Source organism: Mastigoproctus giganteus, chromosome 7 (genome assembly GCF_048544385.1).
Source record: "Mastigoproctus giganteus isolate SK-2022 chromosome 7, ASM4854438v1, whole genome shotgun sequence".
Taxonomy (NCBI): domain Eukaryota; kingdom Metazoa; phylum Arthropoda; class Arachnida; order Uropygi; family Thelyphonidae; genus Mastigoproctus; species Mastigoproctus giganteus.
Genome location: NC_143581.1, coordinates 87,579,256 through 87,602,284, shown reverse-complemented (window position 1 = coordinate 87,602,284; position 23,029 = coordinate 87,579,256). Strand labels below are relative to the sequence as shown.

At 37.1% G+C, this 23,029-nt stretch overlaps 1 protein-coding gene across 1 annotated transcript in view; it reads right to left on the bottom strand.

Moving 5' to 3' along the window:
• The window catches only part of LOC150083049 (uncharacterized), a 396,000-nt gene that overhangs the window by 112,076 nt on the left and 260,895 nt on the right, over positions 1–23,029 (bottom strand). The gene's annotated exons all lie outside the window — the stretch shown is intronic.

Genomic DNA, 23,029 nt, shown 5'->3' with positions numbered 1-23,029 from the left:
GAATTTCGGCAGTTTTACTGCTAAGAAAAGAAATTATTTGTTTTTAATTTGTCTGAAATTATAAGAAGTAAAACCATGTGCCTAATGCAGCATTTAATTAACCTAAATAATTGTTTAGGAAAAATTAAGGATCAGAATTAATTTTTACTTAAGTAAATTAATTATTTTTTATTTATTCTGTTGAGAGTAATTATTATATTAGGTTTCAGTGAAGTAAGAATTAAACCAATGGCCCTCTAGTGTTTTAATCAAAAGTCATCGATGTGCTTATGAGTTCGAGATCCTTATATTATATCAGTATGCGGCCCTTAGACTTGTAGAAGTTTCATAAATGTTTTCCCAAGAACTCTACCTTTTTCTAAGAGACTTTTAGAGAATCTCCAACTCAGTGTTCAACCTATAGGAATGTATTTTAGTACTGACTTTTTTGTGTGGTCCACTTTATATTTTGTACACCATACAAGGTCTATCTGTACGAAATAAACTTCTTTTTTGGCTGTGAATTCAGGCATTCATGAGAAGCATGGTGGATTCAAGGACGTAATCCATAATAAGAGTTTATTAATGCGATTTGGATGTGTGAAAGGCATCTTACCATTAATTTCGCAATAATTTTAGACAATATTCTCTTTGAAAACATTTTGAAGTGGAAGAATTACTGACAACAAACATTATTTGCGATATAAGATCTATTTACCAACACCTTATTCGAATGTTATTTACTCTTCTCACTTGAGCCAGAGAAACATCAGTGGCCCATACTTTTTTTATGGGGCTGTTACGAATGGGATTTACAATGGAGATCGACATGTTAGTCTTCCAGAATACGACCACAGCCGAGTAGATCAGCGAGCTAGACCAGAATTTTGCACTCCGCCTGATCAAATCCATGCGCTGCCACAGAATGTGACAAATATTCTAAATCACCATGCTGTAGTGATTTAGAGTCCTGAGCTGTGTTGTATTCCTGAAGTAATTAACAGAAAATTCTTTATTTTAAGCGATGAAAAAAAAAAAAATAGATATGGCAAGATGATGGATCATTCATACTGCATTTTGTGTTTATTTCCTGAATATGAAATTTCCGAGGTGATGGATCGATCGGATTGCTAACCAGTCCACTTTTATTTATTTATTTGTTTGTTATTTGGTTTTTTCTTTAGAAGCATTAGCAACTAAGGCCATATTGCTCCGGGAATATCCGGTGGTCATTCCCTAACCTTTCCGCATCCTCCGTATTTGGTGGTGACGGGCTCGAACCCCGGTCTAATCAAGAAGCGTGTGCTGCGCACTGCTGCTAATGCCCACCTGGCTACGGAGGTCAACTTTGATTACCTGTGAATAGTTTATGGGAGGATTGTGTGAGCAAGACAAATAACCAACTCAAAAGAGTCACAGCAGCACTTTTAAAGAACACATTGGGTTAGCTCATTGACGTGATGGGTTCAACACTGGTATTTTAGATGCCTGAATAGAAATTTTGGCCTGTACATTTAATACATCATCACGGAACAGACTTTGTGGCCAATGTGTGAGTTCTTATACTGCAATCACGTGTTGATCTGCTCCTGTTCAAGCTTATTTTCATTCTATGTGTATTTGAAATTTGATATGAGCTCGTCATGCGAAAAAGTACAGCTTCTCCATTAGGAAGTTTTGAAACATCTTTACTAAAATCTCTCCACGGCCTGGTAAGGACAACTTAATGTTTATACTGAATTATCTGGTGTGTTTTCAACTCTAATCTCTACAAAGATCCCCTAATCAGCGAAATGGTAGCACAAAGTACTACACTGAACCTTTTAATAAATTCGGTTGAACTGACCTGGATATCAACAATTGGGGAATTGGAAGTTGAAGCTGATAGTGCAGGGCAAGGTTTCTCAAACTGGAAGGTGGAATGCAATGTGATATTATCAGCAAAACTATGGATAGAATTTCCGGTCAGTGGAAGAAGTTAATTAATATACAAGAGGAAAAGAGTTGAAGAAAGAATTGAACCTTGAGGAACACTTGCATTAGTGGATAAGTTAGATAAAGAGCCGGCTACCATCACTCGCAGTGAGCGGTCACAGAGAATGGATATCCAATTACAAAAAAATTGGCAAACCATAAGATAGAAGCTTATTTAGCAGACGTTTATGCCAAACGATTAAAAGCCTTTGAAATGTCAAGAGCAACTGCTTCAGCTTCACCAAACTTTTCTATTAAATTTGTCCATAGATGGATAACATACACCAGTATTTGACCAGTGGATTGACACTGAAGGAATCCATACTGGCGATCATTGATCAGATGGAAGGTTTCTGGATAGTTTGGAGTTGCCCGTTAATAGATTTCTACATTACTTTGGAAAGAGCAGAAGTAAGTGCAATGGGACGATAATTGGATAGAAAGTGTTTGTCCATTTTCAGGAACTGGCTATATATGAGCAAATTCCAAGGCAGAAGAGGAAAAAACCGTTCGAATAAGAAAGTGTAAAAAGGGCGACATGGAACAGGAGTAAACTCAGGAGTACAGGCATATCATGGAGTGTATACTGTGAATATTAATCGAATTCCGGAGGGTATACGGCGTATACCCTCCGGAATTCGATTAATATGCACAGTATATTCTGTGCTTTTTGTAACATTCGTAGAGTTTACCATCTGCTAATTTTACGACTACAGCACTGAATACATGTTTTGAGAACAAGTGGAGAAATAACACCAGGACCTGCTTTCTTGGGATCAAGGCTGTACAAAATTCTTCTGACATCCTTTTGACGGAAGACAGCGGGAGGCATTGAATGGTAGGAGGTGGTTTATTGTGTTGTAACTCGTTTATTGGTTTCTGCAGGTCAGCTTTATCTTTAGTGTTAAGTAATGTTAATTAAATTTGAGTTATTTAATTTATGTATTTTAAACAAGTGCATAACAGATTAAATTTTAATCCCAATAATGTCATTTCAGTGTTGAGCATTTGATATATTGTAATTATTAAATTTTTTTCCACAATGGATACGATTTTTGATATAAATATGCACAGTTTAATTATATAAAGCATATCTATACTACATATAATTTCTCTGGTGTAGCCAGACTGTTATTTGCGATCTTTAACTTTTTCCTCCCCTTAATTCTGAGATGCAAGCTGTGGGTTCGTTTCGTTTAATAGCTTTGTATGTACATAGAATAACAGTACTATCAAAAACAGGTAGATTTTCTATACGGTATCTTGTAGAGAAAATTCTCAAAGATGGATGTAAAAAATTGAGTTTTGCAAAGTATGATATAGTATAACACTAACTAATTGAGCAGCCTGAAAAACTAAATAAGAAACGCTCGATCTTGATATATCAGTAAATTTCGAGCAAATCGATTTTTCCATTTGATATTGATTCACTTTCCTAAGACATTGTGGATATTAAAATTAATTTAAACAAGTTATGAAAATGAGCTAAATTATCGAAGGTACTCAATTTCATAATTTACCTCTTTTCATCATTTAATTAAATAAGTATACTTAATTATTTCGTATTTTATGTTTATTGCTGCTATAAAAAATAAACTGTTAATTTTAAATTGGTGCTGTTGATATGTGGCTTTAATGCTATTGCAATAGTTAAGAAATAAACATTATACGCCGATTATTTTACTTCGGACATAATCCTTAGGCTGTAATCCTAATCGTTTTTAGATCCGTTTTTGATGCCGTATTTATAACGTGGATGGATGCATTAAGGCCTAATGGTGCTGCTAACAATTTGTGTGTTAGCGGCAGCCGGTTTGCCTAGGTTTCTTACGAGTTATGTCCTAAGTTTACTTATTTTTTTAGCTGTAAGGTTATACTTTGTATAATCTTATAGATAAAAAGCAATAAAGAAAATAAAATGAAATAAAAGAGTAAAGTGAAAAAGGAATAGAAAAGGTTTAGGGTAGAAATGGAAAAATACGTTCATCCACGAGGCCATCCCTCAACTACTTCGTCAGAGGCTTTGAATGGACAGATAGCCATACGAAACGAATGTCCCATACATAGCCGTTTCTGTAGTCCCAATAACAGTTTTACTACTATTAAATATTTTCACTTTTAGTACAGCCAGTATATAAATAATGAAATTTGCATGTTACAATAAAAGAATACAAGCAAATTTTGTGGTTGTTTTTGTTTCTATATCAAAAATCTCAGTTATTTTTACTATTTCTTTTCAGGCGGACTTATTTCCGCCCAAAATCATAATAGTTACCAGTAGAAAAGATGTGTGTGTGGGGGGGGGGGGGGATAATTTAAATTCTGTTGAAAGAGCATAACCACTGCTGAGCAAAAATAGAAGGGACTGCTACTTCCGGATTCAGGAATGAAGTGCGATCAGTTAATCTTTTGAAAGTGGGCACTTAAAATTCATCTACTTTTTTTTTTTTTTTTTTTTTTTTGTAAATCTGACGGGAGTATATTACAATATACGTAACATATGGTCGAGGCCTTTTGATGTTTCCCTAAGTTTCACCAATTAGACATGCAAAAACTCTCAAGCATATGAAGGTATACATTATCACGCATTCTACTATGCAACCATCCTCTACCGAACAACTTCTGGTTGTGGTCGCTACTGGCCCATCTCCCCATCCTAACGTCTGATCTGTGATCGAAACTCGGCACATCGTCTGCTGTACCATTAGCATGTGTAATCAGTCTTTCTCGGCACTTTGACAATTTGCATGCGGTGGGCGGATGATTACCCTGTCCCTCAAAACGGGGAGGGGCCGATGGTACAATGAAGACATCAAGCAGACATAGCATCTCTCTCTCGTGCATCACTTTCGAAGAGGAGCGGGCTCGTTCGCCGACCGCCGGACTCCCGTGTGAATTCCATGTGCGCGGCAGCTGGGATAAGGAAAGCCGTCATCATGACCAGCTAATGTTTCTACCGGGCCGCCTGATGAACCGCGTTTCCCATTAGAAGACGAGAGTTTTAAGAGGGTTGCGGGACAACCCCTCACATTTGCATGGGAATTGCATAAGCTACGAAATGTTACCGTATTAAATATGTTTGTCTTCAACCAAAGATGCGTTTTTCTTGTGCTTTTAATCCCATTATCAATTCCATCTTTCTAAAGTTTTTTTTTTTTTTGCTTCTCTCTCTCTCTCTCTTCATCCCCCCCCCCCATTTAGCGGTGGCAACGGTACATTATGAGCAAACCGATTGATATGGCATAATGCGGAGTTTGGGGGGTGGGGGTGGGCATCTGTCGTTTTTAACAATTTCATCAACAACGCTAGCTTGCGTGCCATTTTCATGCACAACGATGTAGTCCGCCTTCGACAGTGAGCATTGATGAGGTACTCAACGAGAAACAGCATACGTCAAATATCTCCTTCGTTGGTCGATAGAATAAGAAATGGATTTGATTAAATTATTCTACTTTGATGCATAAAATGCGAGGAGGAAGTTCCCAACATCTGAATTTTCCCAACGAAGAATTTTTTATTGCTTGTTCAGAGTTGTTGGAAGTATTTCATAAATATATATGAATAAAAAAGATTCGTATAAAATATACTTCAAACAAAGATTGCTTGTGTTTGCTCTTTCTTTCTCTACATAGCCAGATGGAGATAACCAAAGACGGATAACGGCTGTTTCTTTTTGCTGAAGAAAAAGAAGAAGCGAAGTGAAAAAGAGTAAATTAATTGAGTATTCATGGACTGCGACATTTTATTCCTTTACTTCCTCAACTTTATAATAATTTACTTAAGATGGTCACCTAGCTGCTTAACGCATACGCGAATTTTCTTATATAGACTGTATAAAATTTGAAAGCGCATATTTGGAGCTATTAATCTCCCAGTATGCGCTTTCATGAGTATGCACGCAGACAAGAGAGAGATGGGGGGGGGGATAAAATATTTAATTTACTAGAAATACTCAAAACTCGTTTATTTATCTAGTTAAATGCTCCGTTGGAATTTTCTTTTGCCGGAATTTCGCTTGTATAAACCCACTCACTGTTTTTAGGGAGTGTGATCTCTATGTAGTATTATTAATACCCATGACGTTATATGAAATAGGCAACTCTTGAAGTGTATCAAAATTAGTACAGTACCTCTGGATGATAAATTCGGGAGAAAAGTTTCGATTTAACATGTATAAATAACACAAACGTCACGTTGAATGAACTAATTTATTCCTATTGGTGGTGTACATTTATTCCTATAAATGTACACCACGAATGAATCAAATATCAACTTGATGTGTAGCGTAATTTATAAAGCTTCGTAATGGTAAAGAGCTGACTTTGAATCGTTTCATACGTATAATAGTTTGTGTTTATACATGCGAATTAAAACACGTGGTTAGTAAATCATAACTATATAGAGATATAATATTTAACCGTAAAAAGGTGACTAACATTATATGAAGCAGTGATTACTTGAAACCAAAACGAATCAGTTTAATGCGAAAGAAATTAATACTCTACAATCCTAAAACATTATCCAAACTTAAAAATTTGCTTTGGTAAATTTTTTGTAAAATCGATTAGAAGATTGAAGTACAGTACTGTACTAACTGGTAACTTTAAACAAAAAAAGTTATAAATGGCGCTCATAGATGGCGCCCGTTGAACATATTATGGAATCTGCATTTGAACGCTTAATAAGGTAACATGTTTGAAAGGCTCTTGGCATTCTGAACAAAATGGTAGCATGGACATAAGACTGTATCTAATTAGTGCACAGCAGGAGTTCCTAACATCGGAAACAATGTAAAATGGTATGAGGTAAATTGCTTATAGAAAAGAAACCGGATCTCTAATGAAAAGATCCAAACAAGTTTATTATAACTTTAACCCATATCGATACATATTTAGAACAATCGCAGCCTATGGCAATGCAAAATATGAATATTAATTAACTCACTACACGTTGCAAAGCTTGAGTAAATCCGAACAGACTGGACTCAGCCTTCATACCCAAGTTTTGTCAACGAACACGAAATCAATAAGGTTTATTACTGTAACATCATCAGTGTTGCTCTTATCATTAAACGAGTTATATATAACTGCGTTTGCAGTTAAACAGAACCCCATCACAGTTAAAAAAAATTCGTTAAATTTTATGGATATATATTTGCAGTTACATATATAAACAATAAAGAAATTTCAAGGCGTGTTTTTGTTTCAATCGTTATAAATAGATTTTATGCAACATTTAAGATTAATGGAATAGTAATTAGGACAAGTAATAGTACCTTGCAGGTAGGAAAGGAAATAATTATTAGTTCGTTAAGGGCTAGTTGATGGCGAAGGTTTTATTGCCATAATAAACACTGAAAGTGCCCGGGGAACTGGTTGGATGTTTGGCTTTAGGATCGTTATGGGAAGGTTTATTTTATTTTACTCCACAAATCAAAGAAATAACGAGTCAGTTTGATATTCATTTAGTAAGGCGATCGGTCAGCCCAAAATGCTCTGTTTACAAAGCTTGTAAACTGAGAATATTTGAGGCTCTAAAATGATGATTCCTTTCCAAGGAATCAACGAGATCATAAATAAATATGAACAGATTTAATGGAGAATCCACAACTGTTTCAGTTAGTAATTTACTTTTGAGGGAAGTGTTCTACAGTTAGGTAAGGGATGTCCAAAATATGCTACTTTTAGATGTTCAGAATTAGCGTCGTATTTCATGTGGCGTATTAATTCCATTTAATTATTGCTTTTTCCCTCACCTCTCATTTTTAAAAATAATTTTCTGAAATATAAAAATATTACAGAATGTGTACTTTTTACTTAGGCAAAATAATAATCCCGCTCTATTTCACTTTGCGTCTTTCACTTAGAATGTCTATGGAAGTCTGTTACGCTTGTATTGTAAACTTTATTTTATTTAAAAAAGAATAATAACACATTTGTTCATTCTTTTCCACTTTACAATAGCAGATCTACCAGACGATTTTTTTTTTCAGGCACTGAAAATGGTGTTTTATAAATATATTTGTCTTACCAAAGTACATTGCCGAACAAAATATTTTTGTGATGTTCAGCAAATTCTTGTAAGATTAACGAATGCCACATAAAACTGTCACACAAGTGTTAAATGTTTGTACGCAATTCCTTGGTATGCATTAATTTGGAAGTAGTTTTCCGTTCTCTAATTTCCGTATGTTAGTTTTGCTCCTTTTATATTATATCAGTTTATTATTTGGTATTTGTAAATTTTCTAAATAAAAGAAAATGACTAGAATATTTAGAAATCCGATTCACTATATGTATGAAGCCTAACTAAAAATGCTGAATGAAGATGTTAGGAAAAAGTTACAAGGGATTTAATCGAAACAAGATGAAAAGTGTGTCTTAAAAAAAAAAAAAAAAAAAGGCAACCTTAACTCAGATTTTACACGATTCTTGACAAATCAGTGAAAACTGTCTTATTGTTGTTCAATTAATTTTACATACACTGAGCGACCTTATTTTCTTTCTGTATCTTGCTGTTATCTCGTATACCTTTTCAGTTGAGAGTCGACTGATGATAAAAATAATAGCTACAGCGAGGGAGAAAAGAAATGAGAATTCTTTTTCCAGTATTTGTAAAATATAATGTAAATCGGTGGGACAAGCATCATATCCTAAATGAAACAAATTGTTCCGTCTCTTCGAAAATACAACCAATCAATATGCTGATGAGATTTCATAAAGTTGCTAGAGTAGAGAGAGTACTACCGGAGATGTGCGACGTAATATTTTTGAGTTAGGTACAGCTAACCTAATTGCTTACACTAAACTTTGATAAAATAAGCCTTATTCTGGCTATGGAAACTATTAGCGACTTCTCAGTGAATCTAATTACACTCCCACTTACTTGTTACCACTGTGAGCTCATGCTTTTTCAATATACAGCAGCGGTGCGCGTCTCTCAAATTAATTACCTGGTATTAATATTTAATCCTTCATGATTGAGGTGTGCAGCAAATGACACAGCAGTGACTAGTGCAGAGATCAACTATAGTTCCACGAGGATATTTGAAGTAGAAAGGTGCCTGATTAAACATTCCACCAAGTCTCCACTATTTTCTTATGTGTGGAATTAGGGTGGATTGAAGATGCGCTATGAGAAAACATGAGTCAAGCGCTTATGATGAATGAAATACAGGAAGTATATATGGGCACCACACTATACTACTTAACAGTGATCATGAAGATTTCTAATTACAGAAGACATTATCAAAATAATTATAAATATTTTGGGGAGTTTTATTTCAATTAGGAATTTTCCGGACAACTCTTTAATCTTACATATATCAGAGAAAAGAACAGTGATTTCAAGAAGATTCGCTGCCTACTCAGTGCCGAATGAAGTACTGGAACAGAGAATATAAGAAAGCGCTTACCTTTCTGTTTACTGAAATTCTGGCAGAAGAAATCTCGATCTGTAGCCGAGTTGTTAATGTGCCAATACGGCGGTACTCACGCCGTTTGTTAGAATCCACGCGTACCACAAGATACAGAAAACTTATTACAGTATTTTCCCCCCGGAAAGCTATTACAGATAAGTGATATGCTCGTTATAATTCTGAGTAAAATTTAGTGACAATATGGTAAATCCATGTTTCCTGCTCTGCCTTATTTCTGAAAGCTGGCAACCGTGAACTGCATGCGTTCTCATGATTCCCTTTAAGCGAAAAAAAATTCATAAAAGACATCAGGCTGATTCAACTTTTGGAGATTTCTCGTTTGGTTATCATGTTTTAAAATAACATATATAACTTTTTCATTAATGTAAATAGATTTAATATGTTGTAGTTAGTGACGAAAAAAAAAAAAAAAAACATAATTGTTTAGTTGTTTTAGATTTCTTCCGGCGCACCCACTATTTGTTATTCAAATGGTACTACATCGTACTAGTCAATTTCAAACAGTTGTGCTCTATGACACTATACTGGTACAATTGGTACTCTGTGAGAGGTTTTGGAATCAAACCCAAGTGTTCACCCAGTGATCACTGAATTATGACCATCCCATCCGTAATAGGCTATGACGCATAGCTCGCAAAATAAAAAGCCGAACAGCTTCCTACGCTACAGCAGTGGTAATTTGCATCTGGTCGTGCAAGTCAAAATGATAAAGTAGTAAAGTGGGACGTAGTAAAGCTATCAGGAGTTTCTAAAGGGCATGATATTGTGGGAGCTCGTACCGGTTGCTTCCATATCGGAAACGCCATGTCTTGTCCGCTGCTCACGGCCCACTGTGGTTGGTGTACAAAGAATGGTATCGAATGAGCCAAACTACCTCCCGCCGACAGAACTATAAAGTGTTATGCAAGGTGGATGTTCGTGGTAAGCGAAGGGTTCAATGTGTGTGGTGCGGGCTGAAAGGCAAGTCACTGTGCAACAGTTGATAACGCAATACAGTATGTTGGACAAAGTGTTTTTTTTTTAATACTGGAATCTTACTCGGATACGAAGTCTCACTCTGTTTGTTGATAAATTCCCTAACACTAACGGTCCATGCAAAGCTGCAATATTCAAGGTGATAAAGTTCCGTGAGTATGGATCAGTTGGTAAAAAAGAACATGAAAGGAGTGCTCTTACACATGACACTTCAGACAAAACAATTTTGCAATCCCCAAACAAATTTCTATGAAAGCTCACTGTGCTATAAGAAAACACCTGAAACTTTTCCCGTACCGAGTTTACTTCGCCGTGAAGGGATGACAAGTTGGATAAAATTCATTTCACTGACGAAGCATAATTTCACCTTATTGGCCACGCAAAATTGGAGAATATGGATCGAGGAAAATCCGCACATCCTCCTAAGATGCCCAAAAAATTTGTTTGGTATGGCATATCTTGAAGGATAGTTGGACTAATACTTTTTGAACAAACTGCCACCTTCTGATGTTTACTAAGGCATCATAATGAAATTTATTGCACTGCTAGAGAAAATGAAAGGGACATCAGACTCCAGCAAGGCACGGAAATCTGCCATACCGCATGCTCAGCGGTATGGCATGAATGTTGAAATGTTGCAAGGGTTTTTTGGGATCGAATTATCACAAGGAATTTGGCCACCTAGGTCTCCTGATTTAATATTCCCAGACTTCTTTTCACGGGGGTTATTAAAGAAGAAACTTTAGAAGCGCAATCCACGAAGCATTCAGCAACTCAAAGCAAGCATTGAAAATGAAGTCATTAGTGTATAGACACAAACTCTTGACGCGTCCCTCTCAACATGATCAAAAGAGTGAATCACTTTTAAAATGAACACCCTGTGTGTTCATTTTAAAAGAAATCCCAAAGAGGCGATCACAAGATCGAGAGAATGCAAGAAACAGCACCGTATTTAGCAGTCACGAGCTTGAACCCCAGTCACACACACACACACACACACACACACACACACACACACACACACACACACACACACACACAGGGTGTCTCAAAAATATTGGTTCAAACGTTTAGGCGAGGTAGGTAACATCTAAAGGAATATGAATCGCATAGGAACCCATAACAGGAAACGTCACGGGAAAGTAGTAGCAGAGGCACAAGAACCAGAAATGACACAAGACAGTAATTAATGGCAAACATTTATTTGACATAATATTAACAATGGAGTACGAGATGGATGCATTTCACGATGTTACAACAGATGCTCGAAGGTTCCACCATGAGATGCGATGCATGCGTGACACCGACGCAGCATGGATTGGCGGACACGGTCGAACACACCTGGAGTTTCTTTGACAGCAGCAGCAGCGCAGACGAGTCTCGCCACGAGATTCATTTCCGTCTCCACAGGCGATTCATACACGATAGATTTGAGGGGCCCCCACAGAAAGAATCAAGGCTCGATAAATCAGGTGGGGACCAGGCAACGGGTCCACCACGGCCAATCCATCGACACCCAAAACTTGTTCAAATGGTCACGAACACACCTTCCATAATGGGCAGGTGCCCCGTCATGTTGAAACGAAATGTTGCGTCTCACATTTGCTGAAACATCGTCAAGTAACCCTGGTAGAACTTGTTCAAGGAAGATCCGATATTTAGCGGAGTTCATGCGGGATGGTAACAGGTATGGGTCGACCTAGCAGTCACCGACCATACCTGCCCACACATTTATTGCGAAACGATGTTGGCGGCGCACACCGTGTCGGTTGTCGTGAGCCCACACATGAGCATTGTCCTGATTGAATAAGCCTTCCCGAGTGAAATAAGCCTCATCCGTGACCAAAACATAGGCTGGAAAATTAAAGTCTTGAACGCTTTCTTGGAGAAGCCACACGTGCAGAATGATCTTGGGGGAGCAGTAACTGAACCCTTTGAATATGAAAGGGGTGTAAGGAATCGTCGTGCCAGACACGCTGTACACTGCAACGAGGCACTCCTAAGGCAGAGGCAACGGCACGTGTGCTGGTAGTAGGATTATTCTGGACGGCATTCAACACACTTTCTTCCATGGCGGGAGTTCGCGTCGAACGTGGTCTGCCCGCACTACTCCTGTTACCTCTAAATGACCCATAATCGCACAAATTTTGATGCACACGCGCAAACAAACGGTGGTCTGGTACATGTCTGTCTGGGAAGCGTTCTCCATAAATTCGTTGAGCGGCTCGTCCATTGCCCTCTGCTAATCCATACACTAGGTGCATGCCTGCCAGCTCACAGTTCGTATATCGATGCATGCTCTTCGTGCGGCGACTACTGCTTGAATGAGTAAACCAGAAATTTTCCCTCTCGCGAACTGATGAACAGCGCCGTGTACCGACTTACGGTGACGTTTCCGGTTATGGGTTCCTATGCGATTCACATTCCTTTAGGTGTTACCTACATCCCCTAAACGTTTGTACCAATATTTTTGAGACACCCTGTATATGAACTGATACACTAGGGCCAAAAAAGTAATTAGCGTGCGCCAAAAAAAAAAAATAATAAAATAATAATAATAATACAATCATCAGCATTATCGATGTAGCTGTTTTTGTTATCACACACTGTATTAGGATATCCTGTATTATGTGATACCTGTCCACTTATTGGCTCATGGAAGTACGAGAGCCTTTATCATGATTCTCTAAGTTTGCTGTAATATCAGTAGCACAACAAAACGTTATTGTTCTGTTCTAATCGGAGAAAACAGTACACACCAAATCCGAAACTACATAATTTCAACTTTTAACAAAACTTCCCTCTTCTTATTACTGTGACATCTTGTAGTTCATTGAAGTTTATAATTACATTTTTTTCTATATATAAATGAAGCAGCGAAATTTCTTTTAGGCTGTTGTAATATAAAGTCGTTTTACATGTCTGACATATCCTCTTTTTGTACGTAGATGTGAGAAAACAGGGTTTGCCACTTGGTGCCTCAGTCTCACATCGTTTGTGGAGACATTTCGTTACGAGTTGCCTCTACAATATGAGATCGATGCACTCAAACCCAGTTTGATCACAGGTAGGTACGGAAAGAGGCCATGCCCGACGTATACAATGACTCCATAGCTTTTATGGCGCCTCCGTAGCCAGGTGGGCAGGAGAATAGTGCGTAACACACTCTTCTTGATTAGACTGGGGTTCGAGCCCGTGACCACCAAATACGGAGGATACGGAAAGGTCAGAGAATGACCACTGCATATCCCCCGGAGCAATATGGCCTTAGTTGCTAATGCTCCTAAAAACCAAATAACAACAACATAGCTTTTATAGCTTGACTGTTTTGCCTTGGACTTAACTATGACTGTTGCAATAGTAAGATTTTGACAGTATTGTTAGTATTATTCCAACTGAAATTTTAAATACCACAAGAAATTACTTGCACAATGCCATGTGAAAAATGAAAGTTTATTCTGAGCAAAATACTATATTAGAGAAACGCTTCCGATAGATCATAAACATTGCTTTTAGTGGCTGACATTCAGTCACAGTTTCTCTTTTTTGTGATTGTTTTTCCACTAATGAAATTGTATAATCTTTCCAAAACATGTCAGAATTTTGTGCAATTCAGTTGTATTTTTCTTGTGGGCAGTGAATTTCTATTGTCGCCAAGTTTGTTAGAACTAAGAAATCGATATTTATGGTGTTTAGGAGACCTGGAGAGAAATACCAATAAAGAACATCGCCTTTGTATATATTTTTGAAAATTTACATTTAATGAATTATGCCTAGTTTATCAACGACATCAGAAAAATATCTGCAAAGTTCGCCGCCTATTCTTACAGTGAATTGAGTCCTTTAGGATTTAAAATAATAACAATAATAAATAAATAAAATTTTCTGTTTATACTCTAGGACTAAGTTGGGAGGAGTTCACAAGACAGAGAGAACACATGTACATCACCTTATTTAGTAGTCACTCAATTGGATGTACTCTGCATCCTCACGCTGACCACTCGGCTACGGTGGCCGTAACAGCATATCAACAAAAATAGTGTAGAGACTAATGTATAAAAAACTATTATGGAATATAATAGATGAACGAATAATTCTTAAAAGAAAAGCCCTTCGTTTTTTATTAAAGCCACACATTCGAAGGGTGCGCATTTGATTAATTTCATTAATCATGCGATGATGTTAAAACGTAGTAATGCAATAAGCCAATTTTTAACTACATTTTGTAACTAGAGTGGGAGAGGGAAAAAAAATTGGCTTATCTTTTTTAAGCAAATTTTTTTTTTTTTTTTTTTTTGGTTTAAAAAAATGGTGCCTCAAGGTTATAGGTTATATATTCACTTGACCTTTCTTGCATGGCATTAATGCAGAGCGAGATACGAAGTAAGTAGTCATTTGAAGCGCCCGTTTCTATTTTTTATCTCTGCTTTAGTATCTGTTTACATAAACTAACTGTCGAGATTAATGCAGATCTAGATTTGTCAGAAGAAATAAAAATCACTAAGTGCCCACTCTTGCCCTCCATTCTCCAATTATGGGAGAGGGAATAGAATAGAATTTCTCATTGTTCAGAGCCTCAAAATACTTCGATTCGTACCGCTATCCTTTAATCCTGTTTCTGAGGCCAAGGATGGGGAATTCAATCGGGCTAATTTCAAGGGATTATTAGACAACAGCATTTTGCAATAATTGACACGGAATTTGTATACTGCTGCGTCATCTCTTGGATTGTTTCAAATTTATATCGAGGTCTTGGTACGTCACTATATTGTTTGCATTCTATGACTGGTTAATCCTATTCTACTGGCTGAAAAACCTCAGTTTCCGGAATAAAACGCCATGCATCTTTCGTCCGAGACTCGGCATAAAACCCATACGTTTCTCCAAAATCGAAGAAGTATTTTCAGCTTCGGTTGCTAAATTAAAAGGTAGCAACCTGTAAAATAAAAATTAAATTAAATTACATCAGAATGGTGTAATTACGGGTATTGAACTTAGAACTTTTCAGCATGGTGTGAGAGAACAGTATCTGTTGCACTATTCCGCAGATAAGCCCCACTTGCGGATAGACAGAAAGAAGGGCAGGCGTATATATATATGCAATGCGTATATTTATGCATATATATATATATATATATATATGCAAACGAGCTTAAAATCTGGCAACTGCGATGTGTATTTATTTTTTAAAGTTCGGCTAGTCTATTTCTTCCTCTTCCTTGTACCATTGGTTACACTCGAAGAAATATTAAAAAAAAAAGTGCCGGATTTTTCAGGTTCTACTGTAAATGAAAAAAAAAAAAGGAAGGGGGGTATTCAACAATAAAAGTAAGATGGATGTAAACGAAACAGCACATAAAATGTAGGGAAAATACTTTAAATAAGTTTTACAGGCTCAAAATAAATAAACAAATATTTTAACGCCCCCCCCTCAAACTTGCGCTTATATCCGTATATATATTTTATCTATATAACTGTTTGTTTATAAGCCGATTTGCATATTGTGCGGGTTGAAAAACTCACGGGTAACCCTATTCCCTCTTCCTTCGATCAGCTGAGACTACAGTCTCGCTTGAAGGAAACCTTAGAAAGTCCTCCAGTTTGTCGGGAATCGAATCCAGCCTTCTCCAAACAAATGGCCTATATATATAAATAATACCAAAGAGTTAAAAAAAAAAAAGAAGAAATAGCGGAAAGATAAAAATAAACTGGATATGGCAAATGCACCAAAGCGCGCAAAGCAGCAGCAATGGATGCAGATGTAATAAATATGAAAGATAAAAATATAAATGGCAGTGCAAGTCACACGGAAAGCCAAAAGGAAGAAGATAGCCGAAATATGAGAAATTGTAGGTTAAATTAAAAGGTAGCAACCTGTAAAATAAAAATTAAATTAAATTACATCAGAATGTCAAATGAAGGTAACGGCAGTTTGCATCAGATAAGAGCAAATTTGGCTATAATTTAACCAAAATATAAAAGAGCTGTTGGACATCTACTTTTAAACGGTACTGTGAATCATTTCCTCCTCTAAAGTTGTCGATAATTACATTCTGTAAATGATTCGCACTTCTGTAAATATTGTAAACATGATTTGTAAATATCGCATTGTAAAAATTGGCATTCTTGCATTTTCTACACCCTTCTAGCCGGTCGGCTGTGTAAAATTGGTGAAAGCAATCACTTGCTATAATAATAAACGGATTTAATAGTAATAATAATTAAAATCGGGAAAGTAGAGCAAATATGCAATTAAATCTGATGTCAGCCAAAGTAATCATTGATACAAGATCCGGTGTTTCTTCAGGGGACTACACCTGACCATGCATAAAAAGACTGCGTTTCCATACTTGCCCATAGCTGTGTAAAATAAAATTTATGAATACTGTACAAATGTGATCGAAAAGGAAAAGCTATATACCTCTCACAAAGTATGGACAAGGTAGTCCCTACGCAGTGTTTATAATGAAAGTAAAATTAAAACTAGCTGTAAAATTATTAAGTACAAATGAAGATTAATAATTACTAAAAAGCGTAAAAAAATTACGACGTGAAAATACATGCGGTCAATACGATTGCTGCAACCAAAGTAGTAACAAATAGGGACAATTCTATATATTCATATTTTATAGTAATAAAACTAACGTGAAAGAGAGCTACGAAAAATTGAATAACAGTGACCTCTATAACCAATTTTGAAATGTAAGAGATATAAACAGGAACGAAATATTCCAAAAATGAAGAGAGTATTTTAAGATTATATATAATATTTAGAAAGAATCTATAGTAAAATTTAGACAGAAAAGTATGAAGAAATGTGGCAGGATGTGCAACAGACAGGACTATTTTTATCTTTCCACTATTTCTCCTGGTTTTAACACACTAGTATTAAGTTTTAGCTATCTGCTGCTTTGCGCGATGCTGTTCTTTAAATTACAGCCACTTCTGTTTTTATATCTTTAGATAGTCCTGATCTTTAGATAGACCTTTTAATTTAACCTACATTTTCTCATATTTCGGCTATCTTCCTCCTTTGGCCTTTGGCTTTCCGTGTGACTTGTACTGCCATCTTTATTTTTATCTATCATATTTATTACTATACAGGGTGATTCACTACCAGTGCGACAAACTTGCAGGAGGTATAGGGGGCAAAAAGACGAATCGGAATCACATAGCATTGCAGGGTCCGAAATGCCTTCGTCATGCGGTAGAGGACGTTGAACGGGAGGTCGCGTGAACAGCGATCCAACTGGAAGTCAGTATTTGCGAACCGGTTCCCGAGGCAGTAGGATGTACGAGTATTCAAACGTTGAACTGGCCGACATGCACGACAACGGGCGCGCCGCTCTGCGCTTGTACCAGGAACGTTTCCCGCACAGGCGTGCTCCTCATCATACAATTTTCGCACGTGTGCACAGAAGGTTACGTGAGACTGGTTGTTTCACGAGAGGTACCATGAATCGAGAGCGAACGACGAGGATGCCAGACAATGAGGAGAATGTACTAAGTCTTGCAGAAGGCAATCCGAGTACGAGTACTCGAGCGATAGGCCAACGATTGGGTATTTCCCAATCCACTGTATGGAGGATACTGTGAACAAACCAATTGAGTTCATACCATCTGCAACCCGTCCAATCATTGGAGCCTGCGGATTATCCACTCCGGAGGACTTTTGCTCCTTGGTTTCTTCAACAGAAACGGTTTGCAAATGCTGACTTCCGGCGGGATCGCTGTTCACGCGACCTCCCGTTCAAAGTCCTCTACACCATGACGAAGGCATTTCGGACCCTGCAATGCTATGTGATTCCGATTCGTCTTTGTGCCCCCTACACCTCCTGCAAGTTTGTCGCACTGGTAGTGAATCACGCTGTATATACACACACACACACACACACACTGGTGTGGTGTTCAAAGAAAGTGCAACACCCTTTAAAATAGTAATCGTCGTCCGAATAACTTAACTATATGGCAATATTTCTTACAGATTGCATCAGAAAATTAACACGCACAGGTGATGACGTAATATTGCATCAGCTGTTACTTCCAGCTATATAAGCACGCTCTGCAAGAGTTGCAGTCATTCCTTGCTTGTGTCAGGATGGCGAGTCACGTGCAGTTGACGCCACGAAAAAAGAGTGCTATTGTTGCTTTACGTGAAGAGGGATGCTCTTCCCGTCATATTGCTTATAGAGTGTCTTGTAATCAGTCGACAGTGAGTAGATTTCTTTCCAAACTCAAGAATACTGGTTCTGCTGATAGGAAAAAAGGAACCGGACGCAAACGAGTCTCTACACTAAAACAGGATTGTGTTTTGAAGCGCTTATGCCTTAAAAACCGTAAAGCTTATTCGTCTGAGCTGAAAAGAGAATGTGTAGAACATATAGGAGTGGTAGCAAGTGCAGTAAGTCAGACGCCTCTTCAAAAATGGACTTGTAGCTCGTCGTCCTAAAAAGAAGCCCCTCTTGACACAAAAAATGAAAAAGGCCCGATTAATTTGTGTAAGGAGCATGTCAAATGGACTCCCGAGCAGTGGAAGTCAGTTATTTTCTCGGATGAGAAGAAATTCAACCTGCATGGCTCTGATGGGAGACAAACGGTTCGTTGTAGACGTGGTGAGAATACCATCCAGACTGTATGGTGTCTATACTGAAATTCCCTACCAGCCAAATGATATGGGGGTGCATTTCGTATCCCAGAGTAGGTCACATGCAGTTTATAAAAGGTTCCGTAGATGCCAATGGATATCTGGCTATATTGGAAGGCAAATTGCTGTCAACCATTAGAAACCATTTCAACCTGCCAAGTAACTGCGTCTTTCAGGATGACTCTGCTCCTTGTCATCGGGCGAAAAGTGTAAGTAGGCATTTCTGTAGTTACTTTAACTTCATTTCCGCATTAGAGGTTCGACAGTATTGTGTTTACATTTGTTACAGGTGAAAAAATGGTTGGAAGAAGGGTCCGTTTCAACTGTTAGCAGGCCAGGAAACAGTCCGGTCCTGAATCCTACAGGGAACTGTTGGCATCGTGTGGAATCTGCAGTTGCCAGAAAGAAGTTCAAGCCCGTGACTGCTGAATACGGTGCTGTTTCTTGTATTCTGTGTATCTTGTAAACTCCTCTGACCGTTTGGTCGTCCCAGAGTATAAACAGAAAATTTATTTATTTATTTTAAACCAAATACTCTTCGTGAACTTCAGGTAGCCATAATTCGTGTTTGGAAACACGAACTATCAGTTGATTATCTTCAGAAATTGATCTTGTCAATGCCTCAACGGTGTGCTGCTGCTGTCATCAGGGCCAGAGGCGGTTTAACTAAATATTAGTTTGCACCTGGTGAACTTTTTTTCTTTTTTTTTTTTTTCGTTTAAAATGATAAACTGAAGCAAATTGATTGCTTCTGATAACATTTCAGCCATAATTGCTGTGTTTACCAAAACTGTTGTATAAAAGTTGCAAATGCTCATTTTGGAATATTTTGAGAGCACCTGTCAAATATTACTTTTTTGCCCTAACTATTAATAAATATCTTTTGCTTATATTTCTATTTGTAATGCTAGTCATTAATGTAACATACCATTGCGAAAAAGGGTTAGATATGTGAAATTCCTAGGTGATGCACTTTCTTTGAACACTAGTGTGTGTGTGTGTGTGTGTGTGTGTGTGTGTATGTATATATATATATATATATATATATATATATATATATATATATATTTATAGGAGAGAATGGCTGTAAGTAAAAAAAAAAATACGACAGTAAACTAGCTGAACTATGTGAAAGCGCGGGAAGTTAAGACGCGCGAAAAATAATACAGTAAATTACTATGGATAAAAATAAAGCCTATGGTGGCTAATAATTCAACAGTTAAATAAAAATGAATATATTCTCTTCAGAAAGCTGCCAGTTCATGACTGACATAGCAGTATTTCAAAAACTAGACAACCAAGTACCCTTGTTACTGGAGTTTGAATGCTTGCCGCTTTAATAGGAAAGAAACAGTATTACGCTAAGAACCAAGAACTCATGCCTTATGAATAAAAATGTAAATAAATGGATATATAAACTGAAGAACTGCGTAGGAATACCAAATTAATATGATTAAAGTTATAAATGAGAACAAATAGAAAGTAAATCTATCTGAAAGAAGATAGAATTACTTATTGACAATAAACTCTTAATTCAAACATTGTTCAGTTTGATAGCCTTTCAATCAATTGATAACCTGCAATTCATACAAAAACAGCAGATAGCAGACTTTTGAAATATTTTGTCAAAATGAGAATTCGTTATTGATTTTACACTATGCTATGCAAATCGAGATATCCGATACTCTGATTTGCGTATTATTATTTTTCTTTCCTTCCCTCAACAAAGAGAACCTCCTAACTTATTCATACTGTTGCCGCTGTTTCACAGAATCAATCCTTTAGTGGTTTCAAAATTCCACCCAAGCATACAAGGTGATCAAGCAGCTTAGAACAATGAGATAGCCAGATGAGCATATGAGAAAGAACAGATATGGCTGTTTCATTCAAAGGAAACAACAACAAAAAGTCTTCTTTGTCGTGTATAAGATAATTAAGAAGTTACAGGCAACATACTGACGTCTTTTGCTGCAAGCGTACTCATTATCAGGTTCAGCTGTGGATATAATTGATTCTACTTCCATTTCAGTAGTATCTTTAGTAGAACTTTATGGGAAGGCTATTAAAGTTATTATCCGACTAGGATTAAGGTGTAGCTGCTTATTATGTCAAGGTGTCCTTTGATTATAGTAATTATGTTCGAATATTGAAGAAATCTTAAACTGAAATTAAATTTCATTTTACTGTCCCGAAAGAATATCGATGTTCTTTATTACTCAAGCAGATATTTGCAACTGCTGTTTAAATAGTTTCTTAAACTACATTTGCTTAATGCCCAAGGCACCAGCCTCTGAGAGTTAAATACAACAGGTTCAAAGTGGTAGTAAGAAACCGGCATAATTCGGATTTAGATGGTCTAGGGCCCTGGCTTACATATTTTTAGAGGCCTTAAAAGAAGATCGTGAGGGTGAGTGAGATCCTGAACCAATAATTTTCGCATCAGCGCAATTATTATTGCGCTGATGCGTCATTTGTTTCCTGAAGAACTACGCCACTCCACCCCGGTAAACTTGGCCAACAGGTTCAAGGCCAGATTTAAACAGTAGGAAATCCTTATTCATAAAATGGTATACAAAACTTGGCTGAAAAGTATCATTTATTTAAATGCTAACTAGATAAGGAGTTTGCTCCCCAACTGATTATATAAGAACATTGTTTTACAGAACAGAGTTAATACAATACAATACAGTACAGTACTGTACTACAGCATAAGGTCATCCGTGAACTGGCCGGTGGAGTAGTTGCTTATGCTTCAGTTCGATCCTCTTCTGGAGGAGAGAATGTATAGACTGTTTAACAATACGATGAATAGTTTATTTTCCTTAGAAAATAAAATTAATATATATAAATAGATATATTTTTTTATCTTGAAAGCAAAGAAATCAACCGCAGGCTACATACAATTTACAGACCAAAAATTGGCCTGTTTGCGCTTTGTGCTTTTACTACGTGGGTGTTTAGTCTAAACACTTCACCATATAAATAGCATATATATATATAACCATAGCTGTCTGACGCGTGACAGGTGTACATGATTGTGTATGTGATGGGTATCTGTTTCTACAAAAGGAGATTAAGAGTTAGAGTATATCGGTATATCAAGAGTGTCAGAGTGTATATAGATATGAAAGTGTCGATCCATATGTATATGAGTGGGTATACGTGAGCTCACGTGTGTAAGTGTGAATGCATTGTTGAGTGTTTGTATGTATGCAGATGTGCGAGTGCAAGAATGTATAATGTGTAGGTGTAGGTGTATGAATGCAACTGTCTATATATGTTATTGGGTGTGACTTATGCTGGGTGGGAAAAAGAGTTCATTTAGCCTGGGAAAAGAAAATGCGAGTGCTGTCCGAATCAGGGTATTGTACTGAATGAGATAAATTTGGATAAATGGCGAATGAATGAGATCGACCCGGCGCCTCCGTAGCCAGGTGGGAAGGAGCAGCAGTGCATAGCACAGGCTTCTTGATTAGACCGGAGTTCGAGCCCGTCACCACCAAATACGGAGGATGTGGAAAGATCAGGGAATGACCACCGCATATCCCGGAGCAATATGGCCTTAGTTGCTAATGCTCCTAAAAACCAACTAACTAACTAACTGAGATCGACCCAATGTAATTCGTATCCCGAATATGTAATTTATAAAATAAAAATTCTACGTACCTTGCAGGTTAAGTTGTGTAAATATGACCAGTCATTTTGTCTGACAACGTTTGATGTTAGAGCTGAAGTAAAAATTCCCCGGTGTAGCTGCTAATAATTTTGGTGTTGCGAATAATTTAATTCAGATGAGATTATTTTCCTTTCTCGCTGTGCTGGGAGGAAATGTAAATTGCATTAAAGAATATCAAATAGCAATAACGCAGTATCAAGTTACTGACGACTGATTTGTAGGTAGTGTTTATTGCTAAAGTTGATAAGTTAATAGAATCGATCTTCTTGCCTACATTATATGAGATTACTTTGGATATTATTTTTTCCTACACTGCAGCACGGAGGAGAAATCGACGAGAAAA